Source organism: Oncorhynchus masou, chromosome 18, assembly GCF_036934945.1.
Source record: "Oncorhynchus masou masou isolate Uvic2021 chromosome 18, UVic_Omas_1.1, whole genome shotgun sequence".
Classification (NCBI taxonomy): Eukaryota; Metazoa; Chordata; class Actinopteri; order Salmoniformes; family Salmonidae; genus Oncorhynchus; species Oncorhynchus masou.
The window spans coordinates 7,055,967-7,075,212 of record NC_088229.1 but is presented as its reverse complement, the minus strand read 5'-3'; positions in this window follow the sequence as shown (position 1 = coordinate 7,075,212).

Below are 19,246 nucleotides of genomic sequence, written 5' to 3'. Positions count from 1 at the left end.
GGATTAGGATGTACTGTAGACCGAGGCTGGATGGGATTAGGATGTACTGTAGACCGAGGCTGGATGGATGGGATTAGGATGTACTGTAGACCGAGGCTGGATGGGATTAGGATGTACTGTAAGCAGAGGCTGGATGGATGGGATTAGGATGTACTGTAGGCAGAGGCTGGATGGGATTAGGATGTACTGTAGACCGAGGCTGGATGGGATTAGGATGTACTGTAGACCGAGGCTGGATGGATGGGATTAGGATGTACTGTAGACCGAGGCTGGATGGGATTAGGATGTACTGTAAGCCGAGGCTGGATGGATGGGATTAGGATGTACTGTAGGCAGAGGCTGGATGGGATTAGGATGTACTGGAGACCGAGGCTGGATGGGATTAGGATGTACTGTAGGCCGAGGCTGGATGGGATTAGGATGTACTGTAGACCGAGGCTGGATGGGATTAGGATGTACTGTAGACCGAGGCTGGATGGGATTAGGATGTACTGTAGGCCGAGGCTGGATGGGATTAGGATGTACTGTAGACCGAGGCTGGATGGGATTAGGATGTACTGTAGACCGAGGCTGAATGGGATTAGGATGTACTGTAGACAGAAGGCTGAATGGATGGGATTAGGATGTACTGTAGGCCGAGGCTGGATGGGACTAGGATGTACTGTAGACCGAGGCTGAATGGATGGGATTAGGAAGTACTGTAGACCAAGGCTGAATGGATGGGATTAGGATGTACTGTAGACCGAGGCTGGATGGGATTAGGATGTACTGTAGGCCGAGGCTGGATGGATGGGATTAGGATGTACTGTAGACCGAGGCTGGATCGGATTAGGATGTACTGTAGACCGAGGCTGAATGGATGGGATTAGGATGTACTGTAGACCGAGGCTGAATGGGATTAGGATGTACTGTAGACCGAGGCTGAATGGGATTAGGATGTACTGTAGACAGAAGGCTGAATGGATGGGATTAGGATGTACTGTAGGCCGAGGCTGGATGGGATTAGGATGTACTGTAGACCAAGGCTGGATGGATGGGATTAGGATGTACTGTAGACCGAGGCTGGATGGGATTAGGATGTACTGTAGACCGAGGCTGAATGGATGGGATTAGGCTGTACTGTAGACCGAGGCTGAATGGATGGGATTAGGATGTACTGTAGACCGAGGCTGAATGGATGGGATTAGGCTGTACTGTAGACCGAGGCTGAATGGATGGGACTAGGATGTACTGTAGACCGAGGCTGGATGGATGGGATTAGGATGTTCTGTAGAACGAGGCTGAATGGATGGGATTAGGATGTACTTTAAACCGAGGCTGAATGGATGGGATTAGGATGTACTGTAGGCCAAGGCTGAATGGGATTAGGATGTACTGTAGACCGAGGCTGGATGGATGGGATTAGGATGTACTGTAGGCCGAGGCTGGATGGGATTAGGATGTACTGTAGTCAGAGTCTGGATGGGATTAGGATGTACTGTCGACCGAGGCTGAATGGATGGGATTAGGATGTACTGTAGACCGAGGCTGAATGGATGGGATTAGGAAGTACTGTAGACCGAGGCTGAATGGATGGGATTAGGATGTACTGTAGACCGAGGCTGGATGGGATTAGGATGTAATGTAGGCCGAGGCTGGATGGATGGGATTAGGATGTACTGTAGACCGAGGCTGGATGGGATTAGGATGTACTGTAGACCGAGGCTGAATGGATGGGATTAGGATGTACTGTAGACCGAGGCTGGATGGGATTAGGATGTACTGTAGACCGAGGCTGGATGGGATTAGGATGTACTGTAGACCGAGGCTGGATGGGATTAGGATGTACTGTAGACCGAGGCTGGATGGGATTAGGATGTACTGTAGACCGAGAATGGATGGGATTAGGATGTACTGTAGAACGAGGCTGAATGGATGGGATTAGGATGTACTGTAGAACGAGGCTGAATGGATGGGATTAGGCTGTACTGTAGACCAAGGCTGAATGGATGGGATTAGGATGTACTGTAGACCGAGGCTGGATGGATGGGATTAGGATGTTCTGTAGAACGAGGCTGAATGGATGGGATTAGGATGTTCTGTAGAACGAGGCTGAATGGATGGGATTAGGATGTACTGTAGACCGAGGCTGGCTGGATGGGATTAGGATGTACTGTAGACCGAGGCTGGATGGGATTAGGATGTACTGTAGACCGAGGCTGAATGGATGGGATTAGGCTGTACTGTAGACCGAGGCTGAATGGATGGGATTAGGATGTACTGTAGACCGAGGCTGAATGGATGGGATTAGGATGTACTGTAGACCGAGGCTGAATGGATGGGACTAGGATGTACTGTAGACCGAGGCTGGATGGATGGGATTAGGATGTTCTGTAGAACGAGGCTGAATGGATGGGATTAGGATGTACTTTAAACCGAGGCTGAATGGATGGGATTAGGATGTACTGTAGGCCGAGGCTGAATGGGATTAGGATGTACTGTAGACCGAGGCTGGATGGATGGGATTAGGATGTACTGTAGGCCGAGGCTGGATGGGATTAGGATGTACTGTAGGCCGAGTCTGGATGGGATTAGGATGTACTGTCGACCGAGGCTGAATGGATGGGATTAGGATGTACTGTAGACCGAGGCTGAATGGATGGGATTAGGATGTACTGTAGACCGAGGCTGGATGGGATTAGGATGTACTGTAGGCCGAGGCTGGATGGATGGGATTAGGATGTACTGTAGACCGAGGCTGGATGGGATTAGGATGTACTGTAGACCGAGGCTGGATGGGATTAGGATGTACTGTAGACCGAGGCTGGATGGGATTAGGATGTACTGTAGACCGAGGCTGGATGGATGGGATTAGGCTGTACTGTAGACCGAGGCTGAATGGATGGGACTAGGATGTACTGTAGACCGAGGCTGGATGGATGGGATTAGGATGTTCTGTAGAACGAGGCTGAATGGATGGGATTAGGATGTACTTTAAACCGAGGCTGAATGGATGGGATTAGGATGTACTGTAGGCCGAGGCTGAATGGGATTAGGATGTACTGTAGACCGAGGCTGGATGGATGGGATTAGGATGTACTGTAGGCCGAGGCTGGATGGGATTAGGATGTACTGTAGGCCGAGTCTGGATGGGATTAGGATGTACTGTCGACCGAGGCTGAATGGATGGGATTAGGATGTACTGTAGACCGAGGCTGAATGGATGGGATTGGGATGTACTGTAGACCGAGGCTGGATGGGATTAGGATGTACTGTAGGCCGAGGCTGGATGGATGGGATTAGGATGTACTGTAGACCGAATCTGGATGGGATTAGGATGTACTGTAGACCGAGGCTGGATGGGATTAGGATGTACTGTAGACCGAGGCTGGATGGGATTAGGATGTACTGTAGACCGAGGCTGGATGGGATTAGGATGTACTGTAGACCGAGGCTGGATGGATGGGATTTGGATGTACTGTAGACCGAGGCTGAATGGATGGGATTAGGATGTACTGTAGACCGAGGCTGGATGGATGGGATTAGGATGTACTGTAGACCGAGGCTGGGTGGATGGGATTAGGATGTACTGTAGACCGAGGCTGGATGGATGGGATTAGGATGTACTGTAGACCGAGGCTGGATGGATGGGATTAGGATGTTCTGTAGACAGAAAGCTGAATGGATGGGAATAGGATGTACTGTAGGCCGAGGCTGGATGGGATTAGGATGTACTGTAGACCGAGGCTGGATGGGATTAGGATGTACTGTAGAACGAGGCTGAATGGATGGGATTAGGATGTACTGTAGACCGAGGCTGATTGGATGGGATTAGGATGTACTGTAGACCGAGCCTGAATGGATGGGATTAGGATGTACTGTAGACCGAGGCTGAATGGATGGGATTAGGATGTACTGTAGACCGAGGCTGAATGGATGGGATTAGGATGTACTGTAGACCGAGGCTGATTGGATGGGATTAGGATGTACTGTAGACCGAGCCTGAATGGATGGGATTAGGATGTACTGTAGACCGAGGCTGAATGGATGGGATTAGGATGTACTGTAGACCGAGGCTGGATGGATGGGATTAGGCTGTACTGTAGACCAAGGCTGAATGGATGGGATTAGGATGTACTGTAGACCGAGGCTGAATGGATGGGATTAGGCTGTACTGTAGACCGAGGCTGAATGGATGGGATTAGGATGTACTGTAGACCGAGGCTGGATGGATGGGATTAGGATGTTCTGTAGAACGAGGCTGAATGGATGGGATTAGGATGTACGTTAAACCGAGGCTGAATGGATGGGATTAGGATGTACTGTAGGCCGAGGCTGGATGGATGGGATTAGGATGTACTGTAGACCGAGGCTGGATGGATGGGATTAGGATGTACTATAGGCCGAGGCTGGATGGGATTAGGATGTACTGTAGACCGAGGCTGGATGGGATTAGGATGTACTGTAGACCGAGGCTGAATGGATGGGATTAGGCTGTACTGTAGACCGAGGCTGAATGGATGGGATTAGGATGTACTGTAGACCGAGGCTGAATGGATGGGATTAGGCTGTACTGTAGACCGAGGCTGAATGGATGGGATTAGGATGTACTGTAGACCGAGGCTGGATGGATGGGATTAGGATGTTCTGTAGAACGAGGCTGAATGGATGGGATTAGGATGTACGTTAAACCAAGGCTATATGGATGGGATTAGGATGTACTGTAGGCCGAGGCTGGATGAATGGGATTAGGATGTACTGTAGACCGAGGCTGGATGGATGGGATTAGGACGTACTGTAGGCCGAGGCTGGATGGGATTAGGATGTACTGTAGACCGAGGCTGAATGGATGGGATTAGGATGTACTGTAGACCGAGGCTGGGTGGGATTAGGATGTACTGTAGACCGAGGCTGAATGGATGGGATTAGGATGTACTGTAGACCGAGGCTGGGTGGGATTAGGATGTACTGTAGACCGAGGCTGAATGGATGGGATTAGGATGTACTGTAGACCGAGGCTGAATGGATGGGATTAGGATGTACTGTAGACCGAGGCTGAATGGATGGGATTAGGATGTACTGTAGACCGAGGCTGAATGGATGGGATTATGATGCACTGTAGACCGAGGCTGGATGGGATTAGGATGTACTGTAGGCCGAGGCTGGATGGATGGGATTAGGATGTACTGTAGGCCGAGGCTGGATGGGATTAGGATGTACTGTAGACCGAGGCTGGATGGATGGGATTAGGATGTACTGTAGACTGAGGCTGAATGGATGGGATTAGGATGTACTGTAGACCGAGGCTGAATGGATGGGATTAGGATGTACTGTAGACCGAGGCTGAAAGGATGGGATTAGGATGTACTGTAGACCGAGGCTGAATGGATGGGATTAGGATGTACTGTAGACCGAGGCTGAATGGATGGGATTAGGATGTACTGTAGACCGAGGCTGATTGGATGGGATTAGGATGTACTGTAGACCGAGCCTGAATGGATGGGATTAGGATGTACTGTAGACCGAGGCTGAATGGATGGGATTAGGATGTACTGTAGACCGAGGCTGAATGGATGGGATTAGGATGTACTGTAGACCGAGGCTGAATGGATGGGATTAGGCTGTACTGTAGACCGAGGCTGAATGGATGGGACTAGGATGTACTGTAGACCGAGGCTGGATGGATGGGATTAGGATGTTCTGTAGAACGAGGCTGAATGGATGGGATTAGGATGTACGTTAAACCAAGGCTATATGGATGGGATTAGGATGTACTGTAGGCCGAGGCTGGATGAATGGGATTAGGATGTACTGTAGACCGAGGCTGGATGGATGGGATTAGGACGTACTGTAGGCCGAGGCTGGATGGGATTAGGATGTACTGTAGACCGAGGCTGAATGGATGGGATTAGGATGTACTGTAGACCGAGGCTGGGTGGGATTAGGATGTACTGTAGACCGAGGCTGAATGGATGGGATTAGGATGTACTGTAGACCGAGGCTGGGTGGGATTAGGATGTACTGTAGACCGAGGCTGAATGGATGGGATTAGGATGTTCTGTAGACCGAGGCTGAATGGATGGGATTAGGATGTACTGTAGACCGAGGCTGAATGGATGGGATTAGGATGTACTGTAGACCGAGGCTGAATGGATGGGATTATGATGCACTGTAGACCGAGGCTGGATGGGATTAGGATGTACTGTAGGCCGAGGCTGGATGGATGGGATTAGGATGTACTGTAGGCCGAGGCTGGATGGGATTAGGATGTACTGTAGACCGAGGCTGGATGGATGGGATTAGGATGTACTGTAGACTGAGGCTGAATGGATGGGATTAGGATGTACTGTAGACCGAGGCTGAATGGATGGGATTAGGATGTACTGTAGACCGAGGCTGAAAGGATGGGATTAGGATGTACTGTAGACCGAGGCTGAATGGATGGGATTAGGATGTACTGTAGACCGAGGCTGAATGGATGGGATTAGGATGTACTGTAGACCGAGGCTGATTGGATGGGATTAGGATGTACTGTAGACCGAGCCTGAATGGATGGGATTAGGATGTACTGTAGACCGAGGCTGAATGGATGGGATTAGGATGTACTGTAGACCGAGGCTGAATGGATGGGATTAGGATGTACTGTAGACCGAGGCTGAATGGATGGGATTAGGCTGTACTGTAGACCGAGGCTGAATGGATGGGACTAGGATGTACTGTAGACCGAGGCTGGATGGATGGGATTAGGATGTTCTGTAGAACGAGGCTGAATGGATGGGATTAGGATGTACGTTAAACCAAGGCTATATGGATGGGATTAGGATGTACTGTAGGCCGAGGCTGGATGAATGGGATTAGGATGTACTGTAGACCGAGGCTGGATGGATGGGATTAGGACGTACTGTAGGCCGAGGCTGGATGGGATTAGGATGTACTGTAGACCGAGGCTGGGTGGGATTAGGATGTACTGTAGACCGAGGCTGAATGGATGGGATTAGGATGTACTGTAGACCGAGGCTGGGTGGGATTAGGATGTACTGTAGACCGAGGCTGAATGGATGGGATTAGGATGTACTGTAGACCGAGGCTGAATGGATGGGATTAGGATGTACTGTAGACCGAGGCTGGATGGATGGGATTAGGATGTACTGTAGACCGAGGCTGGATGGATGGGATTAGGATGTACTGTAGACCGAGGCTGGATGGATGGGATTTGGATGTACTGTAGACCGAGGCTGGATGGATGGGATTAGGATGTACTGTAGACCGAGGCTGAATGGATGGGATTAGGATGTACTGTAGACCGAGGCTGGATGGATGGGATTAGGATGTACTGTAGACCGAGGCTGGATGGATGGGATTAGGATGTACTGTAGACCGAGGCTGGATGGATGGGATTAGGATGTACTGTAGACCGAGGCTGGATGGATGGGATTAGGATGTTCTGTAGACAGAAAGCTGAATGGATGGGAATAGGATGTACTGTAGGCCGAGGCTGGATGGGATTAGGATGTACTGTAGACCGAGGCTGGATGGGATTAGGATGTACTGTAGAACGAGGCTGAATGGATGGGATTAGGATGTACTGTAGACCGAGGCTGATTGGATGGGATTAGGATGTACTGTAGACCGAGCCTGAATGGATGGGATTAGGATGTACTGTAGACCGAGGCTGAATGGATGGGATTAGTATGTACTGTAGACCGAGGCTGAATGGATGGGATTAGGATGTACTGTAGACCGAGCCTGAATGGATGGGATTAGGATGTACTGTAGACCGAGGCTGAATGGATGGGATTAGGATGTACTGTAGACCGAGGCTGGATGGATGGGATTAGGCTGTACTGTAGACCAAGGCTGAATGGATGGGATTAGGATGTACTGTAGACCGAGGCTGAATGGATGGGATTAGGCTGTACTGTAGACCGAGGCTGAATGAATGGGATTAGGATGTACTGTAGACCGAGGCTGGATGGATGGGATTAGGATGTTCTGTAGAACGAGGCTGAATGGATGGGATTAGGATGTACGTTAAACCGAGGCTGAATGGATGGGATTAGGATGTACTGTAGGCCGAGGCTGGATGGATGGGATTAGGATGTACTGTAGACCGAGGCTGGATGGATGGGATTAGGATGTACTATAGGCCGAGGCTGGATGGGATTAGGATGTACTGTAGACCGAGGCTGGATGGGATTAGGATGTACTGTAGACCGAGGCTGAATGGATGGGATTAGGCTGTACTGTAGACCGAGGCTGAATGGATTGGATTAGGATGTACTGTAGACCGAGGCTGGATGGATGGGATTAGGATGTTCTGTAGAACGAGGCTGAATGGATGGGATTAGGATGTACGTTAAACCAAGGCTATATGGATGGGATTAGGATGTACTGTAGGCCGAGGCTGGATGAATGGGATTAGGATGTACTGTAGACCGAGGCTGGATGGATGGGATTAGGACGTACTGTAGGCCGAGGCTGGATGGGATTAGGATGTACTGTAGACTGAGGCTGAATGGATGGGATTAGGATGTACTGTAGACCGAGGCTGGGTGGGATTAGGATGCACTGTAGACCGAGGCTGAATGGATGGGATTAGGATGTACTGTAGACCGAGGCTGGGTGGGATTAGGATGTACTGTAGACCGAGGCTGAATGGATGGGATTAGGATGTACTGTAGACCGAGGCTGAATGGATGGGATTAGGATGTACTGTAGACCGAGGCTGAATGGATGGGATTAGGATGTACTGTAGACCGAGGCTGAATGGATGGGATTAGGATGCACTGTAGACCGAGGCTGGATGGGATTAGGATGTACTGTAGGCCGAGGCTGGATGGGATTAGGATGTACTGTAGGCCGAGGCTGGATGGGATTAGGATGTACTGTAGACCGAGGCTGGATGGATGGGATTAGGATGTACTGTAGACCGAGGCTGAATGGATGGGATTAGGATGTACTGTAGACCGAGGCTGAATGGATGGGATTAGGATGTACTGTAGACCGAGGCTGAATGGATGGGATTAGGATGTACTGTAGACCGAGGCTGAATGGATGGGATTAGGATGTACTGTAGACCGAGGCTGAATGGATGGGATTAGGATGTACTGTAGACCGAGGCTGATTGGATGGGATTAGGATGTACTGTAGACCGAGCCTGAATGGATGGGATTAGGATGTACTGTAGACCGAGGCTGAATGGATGGGATTAGGATGTACTGTAGACCGAGGCTGGATGGATGGGATTAGGCTGTACTGTAGACCAAGGCTGAATGGATGGGATTAGGATGTACTGTAGACCGAGGCTGAATGGATGGGATTAGGCTGTACTGTAGACCGAGGCTGAATGGATGGGATTAGGATGTACTGTAGACCGAGGCTGGATGGATGGGATTAGGATGTTCTGTAGAACGAGGCTGAATGGATGGGATTAGGATGTACGTTAAACCGAGGCTGAATGGATGGGATTAGGATGTACTGTAGGCCGAGGCTGGATGGATGGGATTAGGATGTACTGTAGACCGAGGCTGGATGGATGGGATTAGGATGTACTATAGGCCGAGGCTGGATGGGATTAGGATGTACTGTAGACCGAGGCTGGATGGGATTAGGATGTACTGTAGACCGAGGCTGAATGGATGGGATTAGGCTGTACTGTAGACCGAGGCTGAATGGATGGGATTAGGATGTACTGTAGACCGAGGCTGAATGGATGGGATTAGGCTGTACTGTAGACCGAGGCTGAATGGATGGGATTAGGATGTACTGTAGACCGAGGCTGGATGGATGGGATTAGGATGTTCTGTAGAACGAGGCTGAATGGATGGGATTAGGATGTACGTTAAACCAAGGCTATATGGATGGGATTAGGATGTACTGTAGACCGAGGCTGAATGGATGGGATTAGGATGTACTGTAGACCGAGGCTGGGTGGGATTAGGATGCACTGTAGACCGAGGCTGAATGGATGGGATTAGGATGTACTGTAGACCGAGGCTGGGTGGGATTAGGATGTACTGTAGACCGAGGCTGAATGGATGGGATTAGGATGTACTGTAGACCGAGGCTGAATGGATGGGATTAGGATGTACTGTAGACCGAGGCTGAATGGATGGGATTAGGCTGTACTGTAGACCGAGGCTGAATGGATGGGATTAGGATGTACTGTAGACCGAGGCTGAATGGATGGGATTAGGCTGTACTGTAGACCGAGGCTGAATGGATGGGATTAGGATGTACTGTAGACCGAGGCTGGATGGATGGGATTAGGATGTTCTGTAGAACGAGGCTGAATGGATGGGATTAGGATGTACGTTAAACCAAGGCTATATGGATGGGATTAGGATGTACTGTAGACCGAGGCTGAATGGATGGGATTAGGATGTACTGTAGACCGAGGCTGGGTGGGATTAGGATGCACTGTAGACCGAGGCTGAATGGATGGGATTAGGATGTACTGTAGACCGAGGCTGGGTGGGATTAGGATGTACTGTAGACCGAGGCTGAATGGATGGGATTAGGATGTACTGTAGACCGAGGCTGAATGGATGGGATTAGGATGTACTGTAGACCGAGGCTGAATGGATGGGATTAGGATGTACTGTAGACCGAGGCTGAATGGATGGGATTAGGATGTACTGTAGACCGAGGCTGAATGGATGGGATTAGGATGTACTGTAGACCGAGGCTGGATGGGATTAGGATGTACTGTAGACCGAGGCTGGATGGATGGGATTAGGATGTTCTGTAGACAGAAAGCTGAATGGATGGGAATAGGATGTACTGTAGGCCGAGGCTGGATGGGATTAGGATGTACTGTAGACCGAGGCTGGATGGGATTAGGATGTACTGTAGAACGAGGCTGAATGGATGGGATTAGGATGTACTGTAGACCGAGGCTGATTGGATGGGATTAGGATGTACTGTAGACCGAGCCTGAATGGATGGGATTAGGATGTACTGTAGACCGAGGCTGAATGGATGGGATTAGTATGTACTGTAGACCGAGGCTGAATGGATGGGATTAGGATGTACTGTAGACCGAGCCTGAATGGATGGGATTAGGATGTACTGTAGACCGAGGCTGAATGGATGGGATTAGGATGTACTGTAGACCGAGGCTGGATGGATGGGATTAGGCTGTACTGTAGACCAAGGCTGAATGGATGGGATTAGGATGTACTGTAGACCGAGGCTGAATGGATGGGATTAGGCTGTACTGTAGACCGAGGCTGAATGAATGGGATTAGGATGTACTGTAGACCGAGGCTGGATGGATGGGATTAGGATGTTCTGTAGAACGAGGCTGAATGGATGGGATTAGGATGTACGTTAAACCGAGGCTGAATGGATGGGATTAGGATGTACTGTAGGCCGAGGCTGGATGGATGGGATTAGGATGTACTGTAGACCGAGGCTGGATGGATGGGATTAGGATGTACTATAGGCCGAGGCTGGATGGGATTAGGATGTACTGTAGACCGAGGCTGGATGGGATTAGGATGTACTGTAGACCGAGGCTGAATGGATGGGATTAGGCTGTACTGTAGACCGAGGCTGAATGGATGGGATTAGGATGTACTGTAGACCGAGGCTGGATGGATGGGATTAGGATGTTCTGTAGAACGAGGCTGAATGGATGGGATTAGGATGTACGTTAAACCAAGGCTATATGGATGGGATTAGGATGTACTGTAGGCCGAGGCTGGATGAATGGGATTAGGATGTACTGTAGACCGAGGCTGGATGGATGGGATTAGGACGTACTGTAGGCCGAGGCTGGATGGGATTAGGATGTACTGTAGACTGAGGCTGAATGGATGGGATTAGGATGTACTGTAGACCGAGGCTGGGTGGGATTAGGATGCACTGTAGACCGAGGCTGAATGGATGGGATTAGGATGTACTGTAGACCGAGGCTGGGTGGGATTAGGATGTACTGTAGACCGAGGCTGAATGGATGGGATTAGGATGTACTGTAGACCGAGGCTGAATGGATGGGATTAGGATGTACTGTAGACCGAGGCTGAATGGATGGGATTAGGATGTACTGTAGACCGAGGCTGAATGGATGGGATTAGGATGCACTGTAGACCGAGGCTGGATGGGATTAGGATGTACTGTAGGCCGAGGCTGGATGGGATTAGGATGTACTGTAGGCCGAGGCTGGATGGGATTAGGATGTACTGTAGACCGAGGCTGGATGGATGGGATTAGGATGTACTGTAGACCGAGGCTGAATGGATGGGATTAGGATGTACTGTAGACCGAGGCTGAATGGATGGGATTAGGATGTACTGTAGACCGAGGCTGAATGGATGGGATTAGGATGTACTGTAGACCGAGGCTGAATGGATGGGATTAGGATGTACTGTAGACCGAGGCTGAATGGATGGGATTAGGATGTACTGTAGACCGAGGCTGATTGGATGGGATTAGGATGTACTGTAGACCGAGCCTGAATGGATGGGATTAGGATGTACTGTAGACCGAGGCTGAATGGATGGGATTAGGATGTACTGTAGACCGAGGCTGGATGGATGGGATTAGGCTGTACTGTAGACCAAGGCTGAATGGATGGGATTAGGATGTACTGTAGACCGAGGCTGAATGGATGGGATTAGGCTGTACTGTAGACCGAGGCTGAATGGATGGGATTAGGATGTACTGTAGACCGAGGCTGGATGGATGGGATTAGGATGTTCTGTAGAACGAGGCTGAATGGATGGGATTAGGATGTACGTTAAACCGAGGCTGAATGGATGGGATTAGGATGTACTGTAGGCCGAGGCTGGATGGATGGGATTAGGATGTACTGTAGACCGAGGCTGGATGGATGGGATTAGGATGTACTATAGGCCGAGGCTGGATGGGATTAGGATGTACTGTAGACCGAGGCTGGATGGGATTAGGATGTACTGTAGACCGAGGCTGAATGGATGGGATTAGGCTGTACTGTAGACCGAGGCTGAATGGATGGGATTAGGATGTACTGTAGACCGAGGCTGAATGGATGGGATTAGGCTGTACTGTAGACCGAGGCTGAATGGATGGGATTAGGATGTACTGTAGACCGAGGCTGGATGGATGGGATTAGGATGTTCTGTAGAACGAGGCTGAATGGATGGGATTAGGATGTACGTTAAACCAAGGCTATATGGATGGGATTAGGATGTACTGTAGACCGAGGCTGAATGGATGGGATTAGGATGTACTGTAGACCGAGGCTGGGTGGGATTAGGATGCACTGTAGACCGAGGCTGAATGGATGGGATTAGGATGTACTGTAGACCGAGGCTGGGTGGGATTAGGATGTACTGTAGACCGAGGCTGAATGGATGGGATTAGGATGTACTGTAGACCGAGGCTGAATGGATGGGATTAGGATGTACTGTAGACCGAGGCTGAATGGATGGGATTAGGCTGTACTGTAGACCGAGGCTGAATGGATGGGATTAGGATGTACTGTAGACCGAGGCTGAATGGATGGGATTAGGCTGTACTGTAGACCGAGGCTGAATGGATGGGATTAGGATGTACTGTAGACCGAGGCTGGATGGATGGGATTAGGATGTTCTGTAGAACGAGGCTGAATGGATGGGATTAGGATGTACGTTAAACCAAGGCTATATGGATGGGATTAGGATGTACTGTAGACCGAGGCTGAATGGATGGGATTAGGATGTACTGTAGACCGAGGCTGGGTGGGATTAGGATGCACTGTAGACCGAGGCTGAATGGATGGGATTAGGATGTACTGTAGACCGAGGCTGGGTGGGATTAGGATGTACTGTAGACCGAGGCTGAATGGATGGGATTAGGATGTACTGTAGACCGAGGCTGAATGGATGGGATTAGGATGTACTGTAGACCGAGGCTGAATGGATGGGATTAGGATGTACTGTAGACCGAGGCTGAATGGATGGGATTAGGATGCACTGTAGACCGAGGCTGGATGGGATTAGGATGTACTGTAGGCCGAGGCTGGATGGATGGGATTAGGATGTACTGTAGGCCGAGGCTGGATGGGATTAGGATGTACTGTAGACCGAGGCTGGATGGATGGGATTAGGATGTACTGTAGACCGAGGCTGAATGGATGGGATTAGGATGTACTGTAGACCGAGGCTGAATGGATGGGATTAGGATGTACTGTAGACCGAGGCTGAATGGATGGGATTAGGATGTACTGTAGACCGAGGCTGAATGGATGGGATTAGGATGTACTGTAGACCGAGGCTGAATGGATGGGATTAGGATGTACTGTAGACCGAGGCTGATTGGATGGGATTAGGATGTACTGTAGACCGAGCCTGAATGGATGGGATTAGGATGTACTGTAGACCGAGGCTGAATGGATGGGATTAGGATGTACTGTAGACCGAGGCTGGATGGATGGGATTAGGCTGTACTGTAGACCAAGGCTGAATGGATGGGATTAGGATGTACTGTAGACCGAGGCTGAATGGATGGGATTAGGCTGTACTGTAGACCGAGGCTGAATGGATGGGATTAGGATGTACTGTAGACCGAGGCTGGATGGATGGGATTAGGATGTTCTGTAGAACGAGGCTGAATGGATGGGATTAGGATGTACGTTAAACCGAGGCTGAATGGATGGGATTAGGATGTACTGTAGGCCGAGGCTGGATGGATGGGATTAGGATGTACTGTAGACCGAGGCTGGATGGATGGGATTAGGATGTTCTGTAGAACGAGGCTGAATGGATGGGATTAGGATGTACGTTAAACCGAGGCTGAATGGATGGGATTAGGATGTACTGTAGGCCGAGGCTGGATGGATGGGATTAGGATGTACTGTAGACCGAGGCTGGATGGATGGGATTAGGATGTACTATAGGCCGAGGCTGGATGGGATTAGGATGTACTGTAGACCGAGGCTGGATGGGATTAGGATGTACTGTAGACCGAGGCTGAATGGATGGGATTAGGCTGTACTGTAGACCGAGGCTGAATGGATGGGATTAGGATGTACTGTAGACCGAGGCTGAATGGATGGGATTAGGCTGTACTGTAGACCGAGGCTGAATGGATGGGATTAGGATGTACTGTAGACCGAGGCTGGATGGATGGGATTAGGATGTTCTGTAGAACGAGGCTGAATGGATGGGATTAGGATGTACGTTAAACCAAGGCTATATGGATGGGATTAGGATGTACTGTAGGCCGAGGCTGGATGAATGGGATTAGGATGTACTGTAGACCGAGGCTGGATGGATGGGATTAGGACGTACTGTAGGCCGAGGCTGGATGGGATTAGGATGTACTGTAGACCGAGGCTGAATGGATGGGATTAGGATGTACTGTAGACCGAGGCTGGGTGGGATTAGGATGCACTGTAGACCGAGGCTGAATGGATGGGATTAGGATGTACTGTAGACCGAGGCTGGGTGGGATTAGGATGTACTGTAGACCGAGGCTGAATGGATGGGATTAGGATGTACTGTAGACCGAGGCTGAATGGATGGGATTAGGATGTACTGTAGACCGAGGATGAATGGATGGGATTAGGATGTACTGTAGACCGAGGCTGAATGGATGGGATTAGGATGCACTGTAGACCGAGGCTGGATGGGATTAGGAAGTACTGTAGGCCGAGGCTGGATGGATGGGATTAGGATGTACTGTAGGCCGAGGCTGGATGGGATTAGGATGTACTGTAGACCGAGGCTGGATGGATGGGATTAGGATGTACTGTAGACCGAGGCTGAATGGATGGGATTAGGATGTACTGTAGACCGAGGCTGAATGGATGGGATTAGGATGTACTGTAGACCGAGGCTGAATGGATGGGATTAGGATGTACTGTAGACCGAGGCTGTATGGATGGGATTAGGATGTACTGTAGACCGAGGCTGAATGGATGGGATTAGGATGTACTGTAGACCGAGGCTGGGTGGGATTAGGATGTACTGTAGACCGAGGCTGAATGGATGGGATTAGGATGTACTGTAGACCGAGGCTGGATGGATGGGATTAGGATGTTCTGTAGAACGAGGCTGAATGGATGGGATTAGGATGTACGTTAAACCAAGGCTATATGGATGGGATTAGGATGTACTGTAGGCCGAGGCTGGATGAATGGGATTAGGATGTACTGTAGACCGAGGCTGGATGGATGGGATTAGGACGTACTGTAGGCCGAGGCTGGATGGGATTAGGATGTACTGTAGACTGAGGCTGAATGGATGGGATTAGGATGTACTGTAGACCGAGGCTGGGTGGGATTAGGATGCACTGTAGACCGAGGCTGAATGGATGGGATTAGGATGTACTGTAGACCGAGGCTGAATGGATGGGATTAGGATGTACTGTAGACCGAGGCTGAATGGATGGGATTAGGATGTACTGTAGACCGAGGCTGAATGGATGGGATTAGGATGTACTGTAGACCGAGGCTGAATGGATGGGATTAGGATGTACTGTAGACCGAGGCTGATTGGATGGGATTAGGATGTACTGTAGACCGAGCCTGAATGGATGGGATTAGGATGTACTGTAGACCGAGGCTGAATGGATGGGATTAGGATGTACTGTAGACCGAGGCTGGATGGATGGGATTAGGCTGTACTGTAGACCAAGGCTGAATGGATGGGATTAGGATGTACTGTAGACCGAGGCTGAATGGATGGGATTAGGCTGTACTGTAGACCGAGGCTGAATGGATGGGATTAGGATGTACTGTAGACCGAGGCTGGATGGATGGGATTAGGATGTTCTGTAGAACGAGGCTGAATGGATGGGATTAGGATGTACGTTAAACCGAGGCTGAATGGATGGGATTAGGATGTACTGTAGGCCGAGGCTGGATGGATGGGATTAGGATGTACTGTAGACCGAGGCTGGATGGATGGGATTAGGATGTTCTGTAGAACGAGGCTGAATGGATGGGATTAGGATGTACGTTAAACCGAGGCTGAATGGATGGGATTAGGATGTACTGTAGGCCGAGGCTGGATGGATGGGATTAGGATGTACTGTAGACCGAGGCTGGATGGATGGGATTAGGATGTACTATAGGCCGAGGCTGGATGGGATTAGGATGTACTGTAGACCGAGGCTGGATGGGATTAGGATGTACTGTAGACCGAGGCTGAATGGATGGGATTAGGCTGTACTGTAGACCGAGGCTGAATGGATGGGATTAGGATGTACTGTAGACCGAGGCTGAATGGATGGGATTAGGCTGTACTGTAGACCGAGGCTGAATGGATGGGATTAGGATGTACTGTAGACCGAGGCTGGATGGATGGGATTAGGATGTTCTGTAGAACGAGGCTGAATGGATGGGATTAGGATGTACGTTAAACCAAGGCTATATGGATGGGATTAGGATGTACTGTAGGCCGAGGCTGGATGTATGGGATTAGGATGTACTGTAGACCGAGGCTGGATGGATGGGATTAGGACGTACTGTAGGCCGAGGCTGGATGGGATTAGGATGTACTGTAGACTGAGGCTGAATGGATGGGATTAGGATGTACTGTAGACCGAGGCTGGGTGGGATTAGGATGCACTGTAGACCGAGGCTGAATGGATGGGATTAGGATGTACTGTAGACCGAGGCTGGGTGGGATTAGGATGTACTGTAGACCGAGGCTGAATGGATGGGATTAGGATGTACTGTAGGCCGAGGCTGGATGGATGGGATTAGGATGTACTGTAGACCGAGGCTGAATGGATGGGATTAGGATGTACTGTAGACCGAGGCTGAATGGATGGGATTAGGATGCACTGTAGACCGAGGCTGGATGGGATTAGGAAGTACTGTAGGCCGAGGCTGGATGGATGGGATTAGGATGTACTGTAGGCCGAGGCTGGATGGGATTAGGATGTACTGTAGACCGAGGCTGGATGGATGGGATTAGGATGTACTGTAGACCGAGGCTGAATGGATGGGATTAGGATGTACTGTAGACCGAGGCTGAATGGATGGGATTAGGATGTACTGTAGACCGAGGCTGAATGGATGGGATTAGGATGTACTGTAGACCGAGGCTGAATGGATGGGATTAGGATGTACTGTAGACCGAGGCTGAATGGATGGGATTAGGATGTACTGTAGACCGAGGCTGATTGGATGGGATTAGGATGTACTGTAGACCGAGCCTGAATGGATGGGATTAGGATGTACTGTAGACCGAGGCTGAATGGATGGGATTAGGATGTACTGTAGACCGAGGCTGGATGGATGGGATTAGGCTGTACTGTAGACCGAGGCTGAATGGATGGGATTAGGATGTACTGTAGACCGAGGCTGAATGGATGGGATTAGGCTGTACTGTAGACCGAGGCTGAATGGATGGGATTAGGATGTACTGTAGACCGAGGCTGGATGGATGGGATTAGGATGTTCTGTAGAACGAGGCTGAATGGATGGGATTAGGATGTACGTTAAACCGAGGCTGAATGGATGGGATTAGGATGTACTGTAGGCCGAGGCTGGATGGATGGGATTAGGATGTACTGTAGACCGAGGCTGGATGGATGGGATTAGGATGTACTATAGGCCGAGGCTGGATGGGATTAGGATGTACTGTAGACCGAGGCTGGATGGGATTAGGATGTACTGTAGACCGAGGCTGAATGGATGGGATTAGGCTGTACTGTAGACCGAGGCTGAATGGATGGGATTAGGATGTACTGTAGACCGAGGCTGAATGGATGGGATTAGGCTGTACTGTAGACCGAGGCTGAATGGATGGGATTAGGATGTACTGTAGACCGAGGCTGGATGGATGGGATTAGGATGTTCTGTAGAACGAGGCTGAATGGATGGGATTAGGATGTACGTTAAACCAAGGCTATATGGATGGGATTAGGATGTACTGTAGGCCGAGGCTGGATGAATGGGATTAGGATGTACTGTAGACCGAGGCTGGATGGATGGGATTAGGATGTACTGTAGGCCGAGGCTGGATGGGATTAGGATGTACTGTAGACCGAGGCTGAATGGATGGGATTAGGATGTACTGTAGACCGAGGCTGGGTGGGATTAGGATGTACTGTAGACCGAGGCTGAATGGATGGGATTAGGATGTACTGTAGACCGAGGCTGGGTGGGATTAGGATGTACTGTAGACCGAGGCTGAATGGATGGGATTAGGATGTACTGTAGACCGAGGCTGAATGGATGGGATTAGGATGTACTGTAGACCGAGGCTGAATGGATGGGATTAGGATGTACTGTAGACCGAGGCTGAATGGATGGGATTAGGATGCACTGTAGACCGAGGCTGGATGGGAT